The sequence below is a fragment of the Cupressus sempervirens genome, chromosome 11 (genome assembly GCF_028749045.1).
Source record: "Cupressus sempervirens isolate cs-2001-9-10 chromosome 11, ASM2874904v1, whole genome shotgun sequence".
Taxonomy (NCBI): domain Eukaryota; kingdom Viridiplantae; phylum Streptophyta; class Pinopsida; order Cupressales; family Cupressaceae; genus Cupressus; species Cupressus sempervirens.
The window spans coordinates 204,893,644-204,911,998 of NC_143128.1; the positions used below are offsets into that span (position 1 = coordinate 204,893,644).

General features: G+C 33.1%; 1 pseudogene; it reads left to right on the forward strand.

Moving 5' to 3' along the window:
- Positions 1-706: 706 nt before the first annotated feature.
- LOC149528886 (uncharacterized) overlaps positions 707-18,355 on the forward strand; it is a 72,945-nt pseudogene continuing 55,296 nt past the window's right edge.

Sequence of the window (18,355 nt, forward strand, 5' to 3'; positions counted from 1 at the left end):
AAACACATGAGGTATGTTTGATCATGTATAAACTCCATAGACAAAGCACCAAATTCCTGAAAGTGATCTTGGGGATCAGTAGTACCAAAGTATTTGTCATACTTGGGTAGCTTTATGGCTCATGGGATAGGTAGCATGTTTATGCTTTTGTCAAATGAAAATGGACAAAGAGCATCTAATGTGTATGTTTTTGTGGATTTCTCTTTTTCATGCATCATCTGAGCCAACTGGTCTTGCATAATTTTCAATTGTTTTTGGAGTTTAGAAGTCTCAATTTCTTCTTCAAGCGTGATAATGGTTTCCACATTGAAATGAGAGGGTAGCTTAGCTCCCTTTTGGGAAAGTTTGAGAAAGTACTTTTCTTTCTCTTCATTGAGTAGGATTCCCATGACCCTTTGAAAGTTTTTGTCTCTTTGACATTTTTCTATGTGTTCAGGTAGTATTTCCACTTCTTCCTATTCCTCATTGGTGTAATGGTCTTTCTCTTTCTCTATGCCATTCCTAGGTGGTTCTTGATATCGACTATAACTACCATGTTTAGGTTCATGATTAGTCATTATAGAAACATGTTCAATTTTAGTGTGTTGTGTTTCAAAAGGTCCTCTGAAAAAGGAATCAAACATTGTGTTTGGTGATGCAAGACTTATACCTATCTCAGTATCCTCCTGATATAAAGGATTCCTAATTTGTTGCAAGTTTATGAAAAATGTTCATTGAATTTGAGGCGACCTGGCAGGTGAGGGAGTTTGTGAAGATGCCTCACTAGCCAAACTAGATACAAATTGTGTAACAAAAGGTAAGCGACCTCTGCCATGATTATGACCCCTGGCATGACCTTGCCCATGTCTAAGAGGATAAAAAATGTTGTCACTTCTGGTTGTGACAGTCATAGACAAGGATAAAAAGAAAGAACTTGGACAAGGACTACACTAATACTGAGTCTCAATAGGGTAAGACAAGAATGTCATATAATAAGGCACGAGTATTCTAATTTGAAAGCTAGAATAGCTAAAGGTTATGAATATCATAACACAAAGTATGACAAGCATTAAGAAACAAGAATCCAGAGAAGCAAAAGGTAAGACTAGTCAAAATGCAGATCACAAATCTTTGGTTCAACTAAATGCCACTATTCAGGACTGTGCATAGATAGAAAAGGACAACTTAGTATAGGAAACTGACTAGACTAAGATCGCAAATTGGTCAAACTAACTAATTTGACATTTTTAGAGCAGGATTTTGCGCGAAGATCCTCTACAAGCCATGCGAGGAAGTTCACTGGGTCGCACGAATACTCATGACAACATTTTAATTTTTCATGAGGACTTTTTCTATCTCATGCAAAGAAATGACAAGATAACTAAGGATAGAGGCAAGATCTCATGTGAATATATGCAAGATCTTGCATGAAGACTTGAATTGGGTTGTGTGAAAAGATGAATTCTTGTGCGAGAAAGTACAAGTTTGTGCAAAAATTAAGACAAGATTAACAATAGCGTTGGATTTTAAAGAGATTTTTAGACTATTTAGACATATTGGGAAAATTTATTAGACAAATTCAATTAGATAGACAACAAGGTTGACCTTGTAAGATGTTTGGACAATGTTTCAGGACTCAATCAAGGCAATTTGTTTGAATAAGATAGTGGAAAGCAAGTAGTAGTTGAAAACAATCCTTCCAAGGGCAAAGAAACTCAAAAGGATAGGGAAGTCTTGACCTTTGTTCATTGTAGACAGTTTTGAACTTGTTTATGAATCAAGAAAAAGCATGCTTTTATCCCTAAAAACAAAATTTGGTAGAGAAGGAAAAACCTTTGTGCCACATCTTATGTGCATGCATGTACCTCACACAGCTATGTCACCCCTTAGAGGGCACCCATGTTTTTGGTATATTCAAAGGACTCAATAGTATACACTGAACAAGCACCCTTGTGGTAGGGGACAAGTGCATATACCACCTTCAAACATCCAATAGCATGTCTATGGTGAGTTCTATAAGAGAGATTCTTCCCCCTCCTTGTACAAATATTATGCCTCCTTTCGGAGGTGAACTGGGTAGCTTCTAACTAAGAGGTTTTTACTTGGCTTCCATTCAAATTAATCCTCGGTGGCTTCACAAGTGGATTTGAGGCCAGCAACCCATGCCGGCATCTAAAAGTGCACATTACTTTCTTAGCAAGCCAGGGGCCAACACCAACTAGTGCACAGATAGAGCTTCCCCTTGATATGCGATATCAAGAATCAAGGGGAAGAAATTAATCTGGCTTTGGAATCTTTTGCTCTATAAAGCATCTTGATTATAGTGAGTTGAAATCTCCAGTGAAAGGAGTGTGCTCACTTGGGTCATTCCTGAAGGTTGGATCACTCTGACAGGCCCTCTAAAGGATTGACATGGACTGGTGGTTTGATTGCAAGGGTCAAAGTTTCTAATTTCCCTCAAGGGGAAAGAGCATACTCCTCTACCTTACTTTCTCACCCAAACATGCAAAATAGGTTAATTTCCAACTTAGCTTAATCAATCCAGACTTATTCTTCCTTAAATTTTGGATTCCCTTAAAATAAAATTACCATTTTATCATAGAAGAGAACAAGTACTGGAGAACCACTAAGCCGCTTGCCTTCTTCAAAATGTTGTCTTTCAAAAGTGTCTGGGTTTTTGATTCACCCTTGGTCATGACCTCCAAGTGGTGAACAGCATAATCCCCTATTCTTCTGTCTTGCACCCTAGGAAGTTCACAAGCCCCTAATTAATCTAGTTTGGAAAGCAAGAAAAGAAGACATAATGTTTTGTGGGTTTCAAATTTGGTCTTCATCAAACGTATCTCTGTCAGTCATCTTGCAAGCAAATTGTTAGTCCATGTTTAAGTGGCTTGTATGAGGAATCTTTGACAAATCATCCTGTAGACAATAGTTAAGCTGCAAAAAATCAGAGAAATAAAAGAACACAGATTCCAAGAAAAGTACATTAAGGAAATTAAGTAACTTGCAAAGTGAAAATGCTTGAAACAAAGGCTATTATTACAAGATCTCACGCAAAATCTCTAGCAGAGCTATGCAAAATATTTTTATGTCCCACATGAAGAAACAAGGTGTTGCATGAAGATTTGCACGCTCGGGCACTTTCTCATGCAAATCGGAAAGAATCTTCGCTCGAAGATTCAGAATCCTCGCCTGAAAATGGAATGTCTCACATGAAGATTCTTGAATTTGTATGAACAGAGAGCTTGAAAAATAATTTTTAAAATGCAAAGAAGGCCTGAAAATTTGATTTTCTCAGCCCCACGGTGGGCGCCAAAAATGTAATACGTGAATATTTGGCCTCTTTTTAACACACACTCTTCAACACGATCATTATATGTGAATTCATCCTGGAATGAACATCAAATTGTTCGCCCAAGATTAGCCCTGTAAGCTGACCTATTGCCTTCTATCTAAAGGGATTTTTCTTTCTAATATCTTTAGAATTGTGGTGCAGGCAACTAGACCCTCTAAGAATGAAGGATTTGAGATGCAGCTAATCTATGTGGGAATGCAATGTAGTCTATAATGAGATATGCATTTAATCTAAGAACAAGTAAAGGAAACTAGATTAACCATATGCATATTATACTAAATGAAATTAAACTAAGGATGCAAGTGTATGCAAAATGTGAGTAAATATGAGCAAATGTGAGTATGAATTTCAATAGCACTTTGATAGCAATTCAATTTATCCTCTCAAAATGAAGAAATGAGGGTCTCTTAAATAGATTTTCTTGGAATCCATCAATGGTTGAGATCAATTTCAATCAACGGTCAGGATTGAAGATGAGGTTCAGTTAAGGTGGAAGATTCCAAAATTAAAGGGAGTTAACTAACTTAGATTTGAAGGTAAGAGTCAGTCAACTTAGATAGACTTTAGTTAGACAGCAAGTGATCTAGATCACTTCTAATTTGATCAGTAGTTATCTAGGAATTTCCATTTTTGAATTGAAGAGAAGAATTAGAAAGAATATTTATTTTATAAAATGAGATATGCTCTCATAAATACCTTTTCTATTTAATTAAATAATTTTATTTAATTAATTAGAGACACTTTTCTTATTTAATTAAATAACTTCATTTAATAAATTAGGAATGGCTTCCTATTTAATTAAATAACTTTTCTTAATTAATTAGAAATAGCTTTTCTATTTAATTAAATAATTTTATTTAATTAATTAAAATAGGCATATTTATTAAATTAAATAAATTTAATTTTGTAGTACATTAGCCTTAGGAGATAATTTAATTTAATAAAGTATTAATACTTTAGATTAAATTAAATTGAAATCAAATAGGTTTAATGTGGCTAATATGAGTGCATATTATAGGAATTAAATAATAAGCATGATGAATGCAGATTAGGGTTTTCTGCATCTGACAATTAAGTCAAATAGCGAGTAGCAAAATGAGAGTTGCCTATTAGAATAGGTCTTAGAATTGATCAAAATTTATTAGAATTGGTATAATGGCAATGAGCCAATTTTGGGGTATTACAACATTCACATTGTCACAACACAATACCACAATCTACAATACAATACATGTTTCCATGACACATACTCCATGCTTGCAGATTAATTATGCAAAACTAAGAGAAGAAAAATGAACATGGTTTGAAGCACCAACCTTGGTCCAAGCTAAAGGCAATGATAGTTGTTGTAGAGCTCGCTTAATCTCCCTCCAAACCCTAACTATCTCTAAACTTAGAGAGTGGGTGAACAACCCACTAGTTTGTCTAAGACTCTCTAATAAGGCCTTCTCACTAACTATTTTAGCAAAGACACCAAGCCACTTCCTCTTACAAACTTGTCTCCATTTAAATTTTCTATATTTGACTTAGTGGAAACATGGGAGAAGGCACATGTGACAACTCCAATTTTTGAATTTATGGAAGAATGCATGGGTAAAGGGGCCCCATAAAATTCAAATTTCCTTTGATTGTAATCCATCCTACACCTTGTCAAGTGGGTTTACTTACTCATTAGCAAGGTAATTAGTTCTAGGTGAAATTCCACCATAACCAAAACCCTGGATGACAAGTCATTGCACACAAAATCCACAAGAGTCAAGTGACACATAAAAGCACATTCCACATCACCGTGACATGTCCTTAATGCATCTTTATGATTAAACATTTCCACATACAAGAAAACTTACATTTACTAAATAAAATACATCACAACCAGCCTTTTGAATCTTCCAAAGATTTGCCTTGGTTAAACTATGTTCACCTAGGTTTGGAACTTGTTTCCCCCAAGAAATTCCATGGTTCCACTTCCTGCACACTAAACACAAGCATCAGTAGTCCAAGAAGCTCATATAAAATACACATCATAAATGCATATTAATTTAAATGTTACATAATCCATATTAACATAATTTAATGGAATTCCTTTACTTAATCATTTCAAATAAGGCATTCAAAATGTTAAAATATCAAAATTTGAACATTACACATAATCATAAATCATATAATCAATTTTAACATACTTAATTTTCATAATCAACTTATATTTCTCAATCATTTTCATATAAAGTTTTTGAAATGTTAAAATGTGAGAATCTACATATCAACATTAATTTTCTAATCAAATAATCCAACTAACATTATGAACCACATTATAATCCATTTCCTATCAAAATAATGAAGTGTTGGATCTATATTGCTAAATGCACCAATCATGAAAATTAGTTTTGATTACATACCCTAGGTTAAAACCACAAAAATGAAATCATCACAACTAGTATTCTTTGATTCAATCACATATAGTTTGATTACTAACACTATCTCATTATCATTATGAGATATTACATTATATGGTATATGTCTCTAAAAATCACTAATATCAAGAATCGGGATGTTTTCACAATCATGTTTGCATAGGTTTAAAATCAGTCATTAGGTAAACCCATTATATCTATTAGTCCATATATTATATCATCATCTTAATCATCATTCATTGTATCTTATCCACCTAATGCTACTTGTATGTCAATTGACTTATTATAATTACATCATGTCGAGCTCTACTGAGTAGGCCTTTATCTAAATTGATAACAATTTATGTCTTTAATTATTATCGGTGGGTGTTAATTCATTTTTTCACAAAGGTCTCCTAAAAAAACTATCCTAATAGATCATAACATAGTATTAACCCATCGAAATAGTTTTCTAAATCACAATATCTCGAGTCTTTACTCCATAGGGTCATAGCTTACCAACCTAACGACATTTCAAATACAATAGTTATAACAAATAACTATAATGTATATCAGTCTTAATAAGATCTCAAGTCCAATATTAATAAGAAAGATGCCAATCATGATGTACCTAAATCCTAGAACCTACTTATCTTCCTTCTATCATAAGGTGTATGATGACAATCTATAATTCACACACCATGCATGAGAGATAAGGACATGACACCTCACCTCGTCACACTTCCTAGTTCTAACCATATCCATGCTATGTAGGGATAATAATATGGTACTAGGATAGGGGCTTACACATATCAGGGTAAAATAGATTACCCCCAATTTTGATCACCTTTTCTAATTAGTTTTCCATTGGTATCATATATCTTAGCAATCTTGTTCTCAAACTCAACCTTACAACCTAAACTATTTAGTTGTGACATACTCAACAAATTATAGTTATGTCCTTCAACATAATAAGCATTGTCATAGAAAATATTTTCTATGAGTTTGATAGAACCTTTTCCTTTTATTAGAAAGGGTACATCATTACCAAACCTTACACTATTTCCATCATAATTATTCAAGGTAATGAACTTACTTTTATCTCCAGTCATGTGATGTGAACACCCACTATCAATGATCCATCTATCATTCTTGTTCACACAAGACACCAGTGAAGTTTCCTCATCCTCATTAGAATCATCCTTCATTTTAGCATACACCACTTCATCATCATGATCATCATATTCATCTTTGGTTTCCTCCTCAACAATGTAGCAAGACTTCTTGCCTTTTTCTTTGTAATCTTTGTTGTCTTCATCTCTTCTACTTTTGTACTTGTCACCACCTGTATGATTTTTCTTCTCTGGGCATCTAGCAGCAATATTACCAACCTCATTGCAATTGAAATACATGATAGGTAACTTACCTTTGAATTTTCCTTTACCTCTATGAAATCTCCTTTCTAGTAATGCTTCAAGTTATTCTACATCTTCCTCATCTGTAATACTGCCACTGGAAACATATTTTACCTTTTTCTTCTTCTTCCCATTAGTTTCCTTAAATGACAACTTGGCTTTGAAATCAAATTCAACATTGTCAAATTTGAAATTATCATAATTAGATAGCTCAAAAGCAATAAGCCTACCTACTAGACCTTCAAGAGTTAGATTAGAACTTGTTATACATCTCAGTTCTTGTATTGCAAAAACTCTAATAGCATAGATGGGTAGTAGTGTTCTTAAAAGTTTTCTTATTACAATCTCATCCAAGGATAACTTTAAGAAACCCCCCTTTTGAAAAACATAAAAAAAATTGGTGAATCAAACATTAGTTTAACAGAAAAAACTAATCTCTATTGGCAAATTTTTATTTTTAAGTAAGAAATTTTTTAATTTTATTGGTGATTTTTTTCAATCATATAAAAATTCTATAAAATCATGGAAAATCTTTCATTATTGATGAAAATTATTGAAAAAAGTACACATGTTGAGAAACAATAATTTTATTACTATTAGTATATGGTGCCTAGTTAATTATCAAACTTTAAGGTTAAATTTAGCCCATTTTTATGTACACATACTGAGAAACAATATTTATTATTATTATTATTATTATTATTATTATTACTATATGATTATTAGTTAATTATAAAACTTTAAGGTTAAATTTAGCCCATCTTTATAATTACAGTTTCCCTCCAAATTACTAAATGGTGGTTTAGGGGAAGCACCCCTAATTTTTTTAATCATTAGATGATCCTAAATCAATGGCCTAAATCCTATTTCAAATCAAAATTTTAAAAGGATACCAAGTTTTAAAAAGAGTTCCCAAAGTAAAGACACTTGTCCCCAATCAAATCTATTTCACAATAAACTCAGAAAGGATTAAAAGTTTCATGAAAAGTCTTCAGAATAGAGACACATGTCAAATATATATAATTAATTTGTAATGTAAGTTAAATTTTTACCAAATATTGGCAAATATGACCATTAATTAAGGCAAGCCTTGAAAATTATACACAAAAATATTTAATTTACTACATAGAAAACTAAGATTCATTGGCAAAGTCATCACTAATATATAAATACTTTTGTATTATAATTGGTGATTATCCTAAGTATGAGACTAATTTTGGTAAAGTTTAGGTGACATGGATACCCCAAAAGTGCAAAAAATATTAGTCAAATCTAAGGTTGTCAATGAGTGAGATTAGCCAATTGGTAATTATTAGCCACTAAAGTTATCCTTGGTCTCATCATCTATCTTACCATTAGTTCCTCTTATTGCATTAATGACATCTTTTATCCTAGAGCAATATTGAGCAAAATTCTCACCTTCTTGCATTCTCATATCATCGAACTTACCTCTAAGACTCTCATATTTGACTCTAAAAACATTTGGTTCTTCTCCATAAATAGTATGAAGAGTGTCCCACATTTTCTTTACACTATCACAACCCTTAATGTCATCAGACTCAACATAACTTAGGGCAGATACAATCTCCAACATTTCCTAGTTGTGTTCTTTCTTTTTTTTTAGATCTTTGGCAGTTAGGGCTCTAGCAGGATCAACATGCTCAGTGGCGATGGTAGATTGTGCATGATCTCCAAGACCTCCTAGTTGTAGCTTCATCAAACTTTGCCATGTAGGGAAGTTATCTCTATTAAGTTTGGGTGCCTCTCTTTTTGACATCTTGATCTTTTGCTTCTAGTACCTTCAAACTAGTCCTCTTGCAGATACCTCTGAAACCAATTGTTAGAATTATTTAGAATAACTTGAGGGGAGTGAATCAATTATCCAAGGTCCAGATGTACAAATAAAAAATTTCATATCTTAGTGAACCCATATCCATAAAACATATTCATCATGCATACATCCAATAGATCATACAATCACTTAAAGTTGTAGGTTATTGTCAAATCAAATTTTCATAAATGTAAGCATGAAACATAATAGATTCAATGACACATTTTACACAATGATTTTATGTGGAAACCCAATTTGAGAAAAACCACTAGTAACATACTACTAATTCTCACTCTTCTAAAGTGATACCTTGTGAAAGGCCAACCCTATTAAAGGTTATAGTGCACACTATTAAATGTGACCTAGTTAGAGGATTTCAATCACCCTGTTAGGAGTGAACCTTGTTAGAGGACTTTAGATCATTCATTTGGAATGTCCCCTAGTTAAAGGATTTACAAATGAATGTTAGGTAAACCTTAATCCAAATGATTTACCCTAGACTGATACAATGATTAGAAAGCAATAGTGAGACTTGATCTGATAACAACTCATAACTCACTTTGTAGATTACAGATCTTCATTTTAGTCCTCCATTCTACTTGGATTTCACACACTTCAACTTTGATAGCTTGTCCACCCTTCAAGCATCCATACCCTTAAGCCTTATTGATTTTCTTTTCAATAGCAGTCTCTTCTATTTGGTCACTAAATGAAGCAATACCTTAGACTCCTTGTCTTCCTTAGGTTCTCTCCCATAATAACCTTTTCTTCTAACTAGACATCTCTATAGATAGAAAATTTAGATCTTTTATCGTTCATCCTCTATCATCCATTTTAGGGTTAGATTTGATTAGGTAGGATTCAATGAATCTACCCATATTTTCATTTTATTCTCTTCTACACTTATCTTGAATTTTGTGTCACCAGCTCATCAAGTTTATCTTCCACATGGTTCACACAATCTAAGAAATCAAACTTGACATCTCAGATTCATCAAATTCATGATCTTTCTCATAATGTTGTCACTTAGCATTAATTTTCTTCTGATGCTTGAAACACTGCATTTCTCAACATCCACTATCAAATCACTTGGCATGAACTAAAATTTACTAGTGCTCAGCATCAAGTAAACTTTACTTGGCTTACACTATATCACTCAGCATACATTGAACTTTGACTTTGCTCAATTGTTCTTCTAAACTTAATCAGTATATCCATCCTTTGCAACCTTAAGTAGATAATCAATGCACTATAATATCACTATCATAATTGATCTTTGTACTCCTTTTCCATATCATAACTCAACCTTTCCTCTAGGTGCTATTGTTACCTTATTTGATCAAATCCTCTTCATCAATCAAACAAATGATAATACTTAAATCATCTAAGCAATTGACGTACCACCAAGTAGCAAGTTTGAAATTAGTGACAAAACAATGATTGACACATATTCTCATACTTGTATCAATATGTTTTCAACAATATAAGCATACCATAGATTATGTGCTATTAAATAAAATAAATGTTTATCTTAGAACTTATCATCAATAATTGTAGGATCATTAGGGACTTGCAAGTGTGAAAGGAAATCTACCACAACATTAACCTTTCCTAGTTTGTCTATCACTTTTATATCAAATTCCTACATAAGTAATAACTAGTGAGCTAGTCTTCCTAAAATAGCAAGTTTATTTATGAGATACTTGATTGCATCATGGTCAGTATGCACAAAGATTTCACATCCAATGTTATAATGTCTAAACTTTTTAAGAGCATAAATCACAACTGCCAATTTATTTTCTATGTCAGTGTAGTTTAGTTGTGCTTCTTGTAGATTTTGATTGATATAATAGATGGCATATTCTTCAGTCTCTTCCTTTTGTTCTAACATAACTCCTATAACATAATTTGAAGCATCAATATGAATATGAAATATAATGTTCCAATAGGGACCCCTAAGTATAGGTTCTTTAATCAAGACATCTTTAAGGTGCTAAAATGATTTGTCACATTCTAAACCCCAAGAAAATTCCTTTCTTTAACAAATCATAGAGTGGAGCTACTATTTGGCTAAAATCTTTTTATGAATATCCTATAGTAACCAGCATTACCTATAAATATTCCAACATCCTTTTTTTTTTTAGGTGTAGGTAAAGTGATAATCATCTCTATTTTTTGATGATAAAGTTGAATGCCACTTGAAGAAATGTAGTGACCTAATACAACTCCTTCCTCCATCATCATATAACATTTCTTAATATTTAATGAAAGGTTGTGTTCTTGATATCTTTTCAAAAAATTATCCAAATTGGATTTAGCTTAATCAAAAGTAGAGCCAAAAATAGTGAAATCGTCCATAAAGATTTCCATACAGCCAACGGACATATCAAAGAAAACACTTATTATTGCTCATTGAAAGGTAGTAGGAGCATTACACAATCCAAAGGGTAATACTAAATAGGAAAGTATGCTCTAGGGATAGGTAAAAAATTTCTTGTCTTGATCTTTTCATGCTTTTTGTATCTAATTATACCCATTGAATCCATCCAAGAAAGAGAAATACTTTTTCCTAGCCAAATTGTCAAGAACTTGATCAATGAAAGGTAAGGGAAAATGATCCTTTTTAGTTGTTGCATTTAATTCTCTATAATCCACACATACTCACCATTTATCCCTTTTTTAGGCACAAATACCAAAGTTGAGAGCTGCTAACTATCAAAAATAGGATAGATGAATCCAACATTCAAAAGTTCTTGTAGTTTATTTTTCACAATATCATGTCATACAGTATTGACTCTTCATTGGGGATATCTGATAGAATTACATTTAGGTGTAATGTAAACTTTGTGAGTAAAGAGTTTCGAGTCTGGTCCTTTCATGTCTTTGAAATCCCAGGCAAATTCTTTCTAGTTTTGTTATAGCAGCTTACATGTACTTTCCAAATTGTTAAAAGTAAGGTTCTTATTGATATAGAGCTCCTTCCCTGGGCTAAATTTAACTCTAGTGACTTCATCAACTATAGATAACTCATTGAAGTTAGAAGACTTATTTTCATGAGCTAATAAGGTATGAAGGTAACTAGTGGCTATAGGAAAATTAGGTGTATCTTTAGGAGGAAGAATTATCTATAATGAATAATTCTAGTCAATACATAGAGTGAAATTTTTACCATATTCTTTGAACAAGATGGTTGTGAGGATATCATCATCATTATGAGGAATCATATAGGGGTTTATTTCAATCATTTTGAGTTGACATAATGAGTTTACCTCAAGTTTATCATCTCCTAAAGTATGCCACACAACTTGATCATCTTGCAAGAGTGGTTTAGCAAGAGAAAATAAAGCTAACTTCTCAATAGTGGATCCATTAGATATTGTTAGTTTTCCTAATTGGAAAGCAATGCAAGCATCTATTGTAGCTAACCAAGATCATCCTAGGATAATAGGATAACCTCCTAAAGTTTCTTTCCTAAAGTTTCTTTAGGTGATAAAATGAAAAAATCCACTAGATACTACCAAGAATCCAAAGTAACTATGGCATCCTCTATAATGCCATTAGGTTTAACTGTAGAACTATCACCAAGTTGAATATTAAGATGGAAAAGTACCTCCCTAGTCATGACATCAATAGATGTACCTAATTCTATCAAAGCATTTGGTACCTATATTCCATTAATATGTATTATAATAATTAGACTACCTGGATCAAAATATTTTGGAACTATCAATTTATTTAGCATAAGGTCAGATGACTGACCCTTGACATAGACTGTTTGAGGTCCTTATAGTTTATGCCAATTTGTTTTATACAAGCTTCTTTAATATCTTTAGTATATGCTATAATTTCCTTGAGTACATCTTGCAATGGCATTTTGACTCTCATTTTTTTCAATTGAGTGATAAATTCCTCTACAATAGGATTTTAAGGGGGAATTGATGATTGAGCAAGTCTTTGTGGAAATGGTGGTGACTTAGGTATAGGAGGTTGTTATGGAATAGGAACGGATTCTTCATTCAAGACTTATTGAAGTAACCTCTATTATTACTAGACTTTGGGATTTGGAAGAGTGGTTCTAGACCTAAGGTGTATATCATTGATTGACTAGGTTTGTTGTTGAGTATCATCAGAAGAATATACTTGCATTTGATCAGGCACATTATTTAGATTTGGTGTTGTCTAAGTAGGTAACTGAGTTTTTTTGGGTGGATAGGTATTGGATACAGGAGGAGCTGGTATTAAAGCTTGTTGCTAAGGTTATTGCAAGGCATTATACTATTGATTATGCCACCACTAAGATTATGGTTGCCAATTATTTTTTGGGACTTTCTATTGATTGGATTGTGGTTGCCAATTTTGATTAGGTTGTTGCCAAATTTGTTGTTGTGGAGGGGATTTCTAGTTTGGTTGTTTCCATTGGTCACATGAAGGTTTTTTCCAAGATTGGTTAATCCACATAGTTTGAGACTAATGAGGCCAAGAATTATTCCAATGATTTGGGTTTGAAAAATTAAGATTGCAATTGATTATTATAATTCCCAAAATTTTGGAGAGGATCTTGATGCATACCTCATCTCTGAGCCCATAGTCTCCTTTGAGAAATGTATAGTATATCTCCATTGTCATTAATTAATTTGAACTCCACATGCATCTATTGTGGTTGAGTCTCCAAATTATCAACCATCTTACACTTGCAATTTCTCTTCTTCTCTCGATAGCAAGAGAAAAACTCAACTAATATAGCATCAACTTCTTCATGTTTTCTTCTAGCTTGCATTATATCCAACTAGGTTGCAAAATTATTAATAATATCTTGCTTGAAATTAGATAAAAAATTGAAAGATCAATTTTTGATACACCAACTCCACTAGTCTTCAAGGAATTAGAATGAATTCATCTTCCTTTCTTTACATTAGCCCTTGAGTAATTCTAGCAATATCTTTTGATATCCTCCCATGTACTTTTTTTAATATCTCCCCTACCCATGAGGTCCAAGGCTTGCATAAAATTGTCCTCCACACCCCTTAAGAAAAAATTATTTTGAGATGACTCATTCAATTGATGTTTAGTATTCCTTTGTAAATTATAAATGAATGTTGAAAAATAATCTTCAAGAGTCTCATCTTCCTTTTGTTGCATCTTGAATCTATCATCTCCTCCCATACTCCCTCTATAATAGTCTTTATATTTGGAAAGAAACAAGTTCATCATTCTATCCTAGTCTATTATAGCATTAGCTCCTAATCCATGAACCATCTTAGAGCTTCCTATTTCAGATTAGAGGAAAACAATTTCAGCCTATAAGCATTAGTTATATAGTCATAGCCTCTATAAAGAATGTCAAATTCAAAGAGAGAAGTTTACTTGGGAAGTGTAGATGTAGGAATATTTTTTAGATTATTTTTATCCTATATGTTAGGTATGGGAAATGGAAATGTAGGTTGAGCTATTTTGGGTGGTGATGGTGGGTATCCTTACTGATAAATGAAAATAGCTAAAGGGTTATCCTGATACATAGGGGTAACAAAAAGGTTATTCAAGCCTAATTATTCATCTGATGATGATGAAGGGAAGTTTACATGATAGGTTGCAAAAGGATTTTCAAATGGTGGCTCTTCTGCATGAGCTTGGTCTTCTTCAAAGGGTTGGTCTTCTTTAGGGTGTTGGTTTTCTTGCTCATCGTACACAATTTCTTCTATTTGGAATGGGTCATTTTGGGGAAGAAATCTCTTGAGGCGGTCTCTTTGTCTATGCATGTAGATAAAGTATTACTAAGTTGAACTTTAAATGAAACTTTGAACAATTTATTATGCATGAAAACTCCTAAAATAACCCTCATAAAATGTTTAAATTGAAACCATCCCTGGAAATGGTGCCAAAAAATTTTGGTAAAATGATTGAAGTAGAAACTAACATTTGTGTTTAAGGATTGTACATCCAAATTAGCATCCAAAAATATTCATTAGACCCATTTACTTAATCAACTAGGGATGTAAACTTGAAATGATGTTTGTAAGGTATATGATTTAAACCTCTTTAATTTTCATTTCTATCCTATAGAACTAAGAAAAAAAAAATTAATCTATATGTAATTATAAGAGATGTTTTGCTAAATGAAACAAATGAAATACAAATAGGATTATACATTGTTTTCCTTTGATATAGGAACAACTATTAGTTCATTTACCAATGGCAGTATTAACAACAGAGTTCTTAATTAATCCTATCATAATGAAAGCTAATTCTATGACCTAGGTTCTGCAATAACCCCAACTGGCTAAAACTTGAACAAAAAGAAAATTCTTTTATAATTTAGTTGTTTTACATTTTTTTAAACACTCTAAAAGTACACTCTGATACCATTGTAATAACCCTTGACTCTTGTGCAAGCCCTATGTCTCACTAACTACATTTTGATAGGAAATTGAATCAAAACTATCCACCAAAAGATCACTCATGCGTGTCCTATCATTCTTACACAACTCTACATCCAAGATATAGCTAATATGTACCTCAAATAACTTCTCATTCAAAGAAATGGAAAACATTGTCATATCAATCTCCTTGCATGTCTCAGCTTCCACCTCAATAGTAAGATCCTATAAGAATTGATCCTAAGACTCATCCATAAACTCCTTAGAGTCATCACCCAATATCTAACAAGGGATGTCATACCTATTACATCTCATAGCATCATCTAATGGATCATTATATGTGTCCATACTATCTACATCAACATCTCCTAATAAAGCCTCAATTGCATACTCCTGACTCTACACACATGACTCAAAACTAGGCTGTGAATTAGTAATACTAGAGTATAAACCCACATCTACTGACTCTACTAAAACACCCACATCACCAACATCACAACTGGGTGGCTCTATACGTGCTTCAACCCCACCTAAGGAAGGAACTACCTCTTAAACTGTAGCAACACCATGAGATCTCACATACAAATCTCCAATAATAATCCTATCCTTGAGAGAGCCAAAAGTATTAGTGATAACAACTACATTAGTTATCTCTGCACTAACTCTAGCAATAGCTCTAGGAGACTTAACCTACTAAAGCTCAGTGCCACTATCCTCTGCTACCACTGACACAACCACATGTCCTTATTAAATAATTCCAACATCAATACTATAGATAGGACTAGTAGGTGTTGCACTAAATATAGGTATACATGCATTAGGGACTCCTATCAAGGAAAACTCAAGCTTCCTTCCCTACAACCTCAATTTTGGCCTTCTAGAGGTAGAAGCCATATACCTTGTTGCCCTTAAATTGTCTCTAGATCTGACAAGCTCTTTGTCAATCTCTGTTGATGAAGCTTAAGTCTCTCCATACTCTCCTACAAAGCATTCATCTTCATGCTAACTTCTTGATTACTCCACTAACTTCTAGAACTACCAGTTCTCCTATGTCTATCCATGGCTAGAAAATGCTAGAGTACTGTCACTCCAAATGCAATAGCAAATCTAACAATAATATAAATTTCCTACCCCACGAGATGGCAAGAAATCACTCTAATACCATTGCAATAACCCCAACTAATTATAACTTTGTGAAACACCAAATCCTTCTCAAATTCAATTGTTTAACATTTTGTTAAACACTTTGCAAGCAAGCTCTAATACCACTATAATATCCTTTGTCAATTCAAACCTCAACTTGTTCATTTTTAGGTCAAGGAAAATTGTCAAACACTTCCAATACAATCTCTATGCTTGTTGTTTCTAAGTTTTAGACTAATTATGCTTGCTTGAAATGATATCAAAGTGAATATAAAAGCTAGTAATTGATTACTACTATATCTAAGAAAACAACTAAATGCATATGCAATTCTCTTTTTCCTTTTCAAATATGTATAGATGAATTCTAAATGAAATATGTGCACTTATAGCCAATTGGTATATTGTCAAACACTTGGCATGCATCTAATTATTGTAAATTGTATTTGATGTAAACTTGGGAGATGAAACTAAGGGTTTCTAATTTTAGTTAGTCATTGGAGAGCATCAATTCTTCAATGTTGCAACCAATAGAGGTGGTAAAACATCCACTAAATTTGGCATTCAAGAGAGCTTCATTTTGGAGTTCTATTTGTGCTTAAATTGGAAAGTACATTTATTTTTGGTTGTTATAGTGTCGTGAATAGTGAAATGAACAATATTTTGAATAGTACCTACACTATAGTACTTGGCTTGATTATGATTGCAATTTCATTTCCTTCATTGGACGATTTATATGTCATGTTCTACAATTAATTTTCATCATTAAATTGGTCATTTGGCATTGTAAAGGCAGTTGTCATAAGTAGTTGTAGATGCACATTTTATATTAGGTTTATAATGTCATTTCTATTATTTTTTTTTGGGGTTACAAAGGCATCATGTTACTTATCAGCTAAAGGTGAGTGATAGTGACATTTGTTTAGTTCTTGAGCATTATGATGCTATCTGTCAAATGTTAGCTACATCTGGTTATGGTGCTCCTATGTTTGATGAGCATGGTTATAGTACTCTTTCTCTAGTAGACATTCATGCACTTTGACAGGCTATAAGGATCTTAAAGTATAATTATTCTTAGTTAGTTGCTAATAGGGATTACCTTCTAGAGTGGGGTAGCACCTACTATGAGATGTTGTTAGGGAAAGAGGAGGAGATGGCTGAGTTCACTAGGGAGCTTAAGGTGATTGTGGATTTCCTTCAATATACTTAGTTGGCTCTTCAGGAGTCACAATCATAATTGGATGAGGATATTATGGATTTAGAATGGGTACAATCAACACCAACCCTAGATCCTATTTAGTTACATATTGTGCTTGGTAGTGGGTTTGCTTCTACCATTAAGCATAAGGGATGTGATGATGTGGCAAACACATTTGGCTAGAATATGGGTGTAGTATGTATAGAGGAGGTGAGAGAATCAGTGGAGATGGGCTCTCATGGTGATTTTTTTCCTTCTACTAGAAGTGAATCTATTTGTTCTTTTCATATGGTTGGTAGCATTGGACAGTTGGCATTATCACATTTTTGGAGGGATCAATTGTAGATTACAAGGGAGCAGATTGATGCTTCCACATATAATTTCTATTGTACTAAGTCATTAATGGAGTGTTCTCTTGGGAGCTTGGATTTTTAGGAGGTTTCATACAGTATATCTGAGGGTATTGTCATTCAGGGCTCTTGTGCTATACAATGATTGGTGACGAAGATTGTAGAGACCTTGGCTACAATGCTTCCCAATAGAGATTTTGTGGTTGGGTTTGTTGAGAGGGTTGCCCAATATCCTACCCAGCCAATTGTTTAGACTCAGAGATTGGATCCATCTTCTGATTCCCAATTTGATGATGATGAGCCCTTGACAAAGATTGGGATTT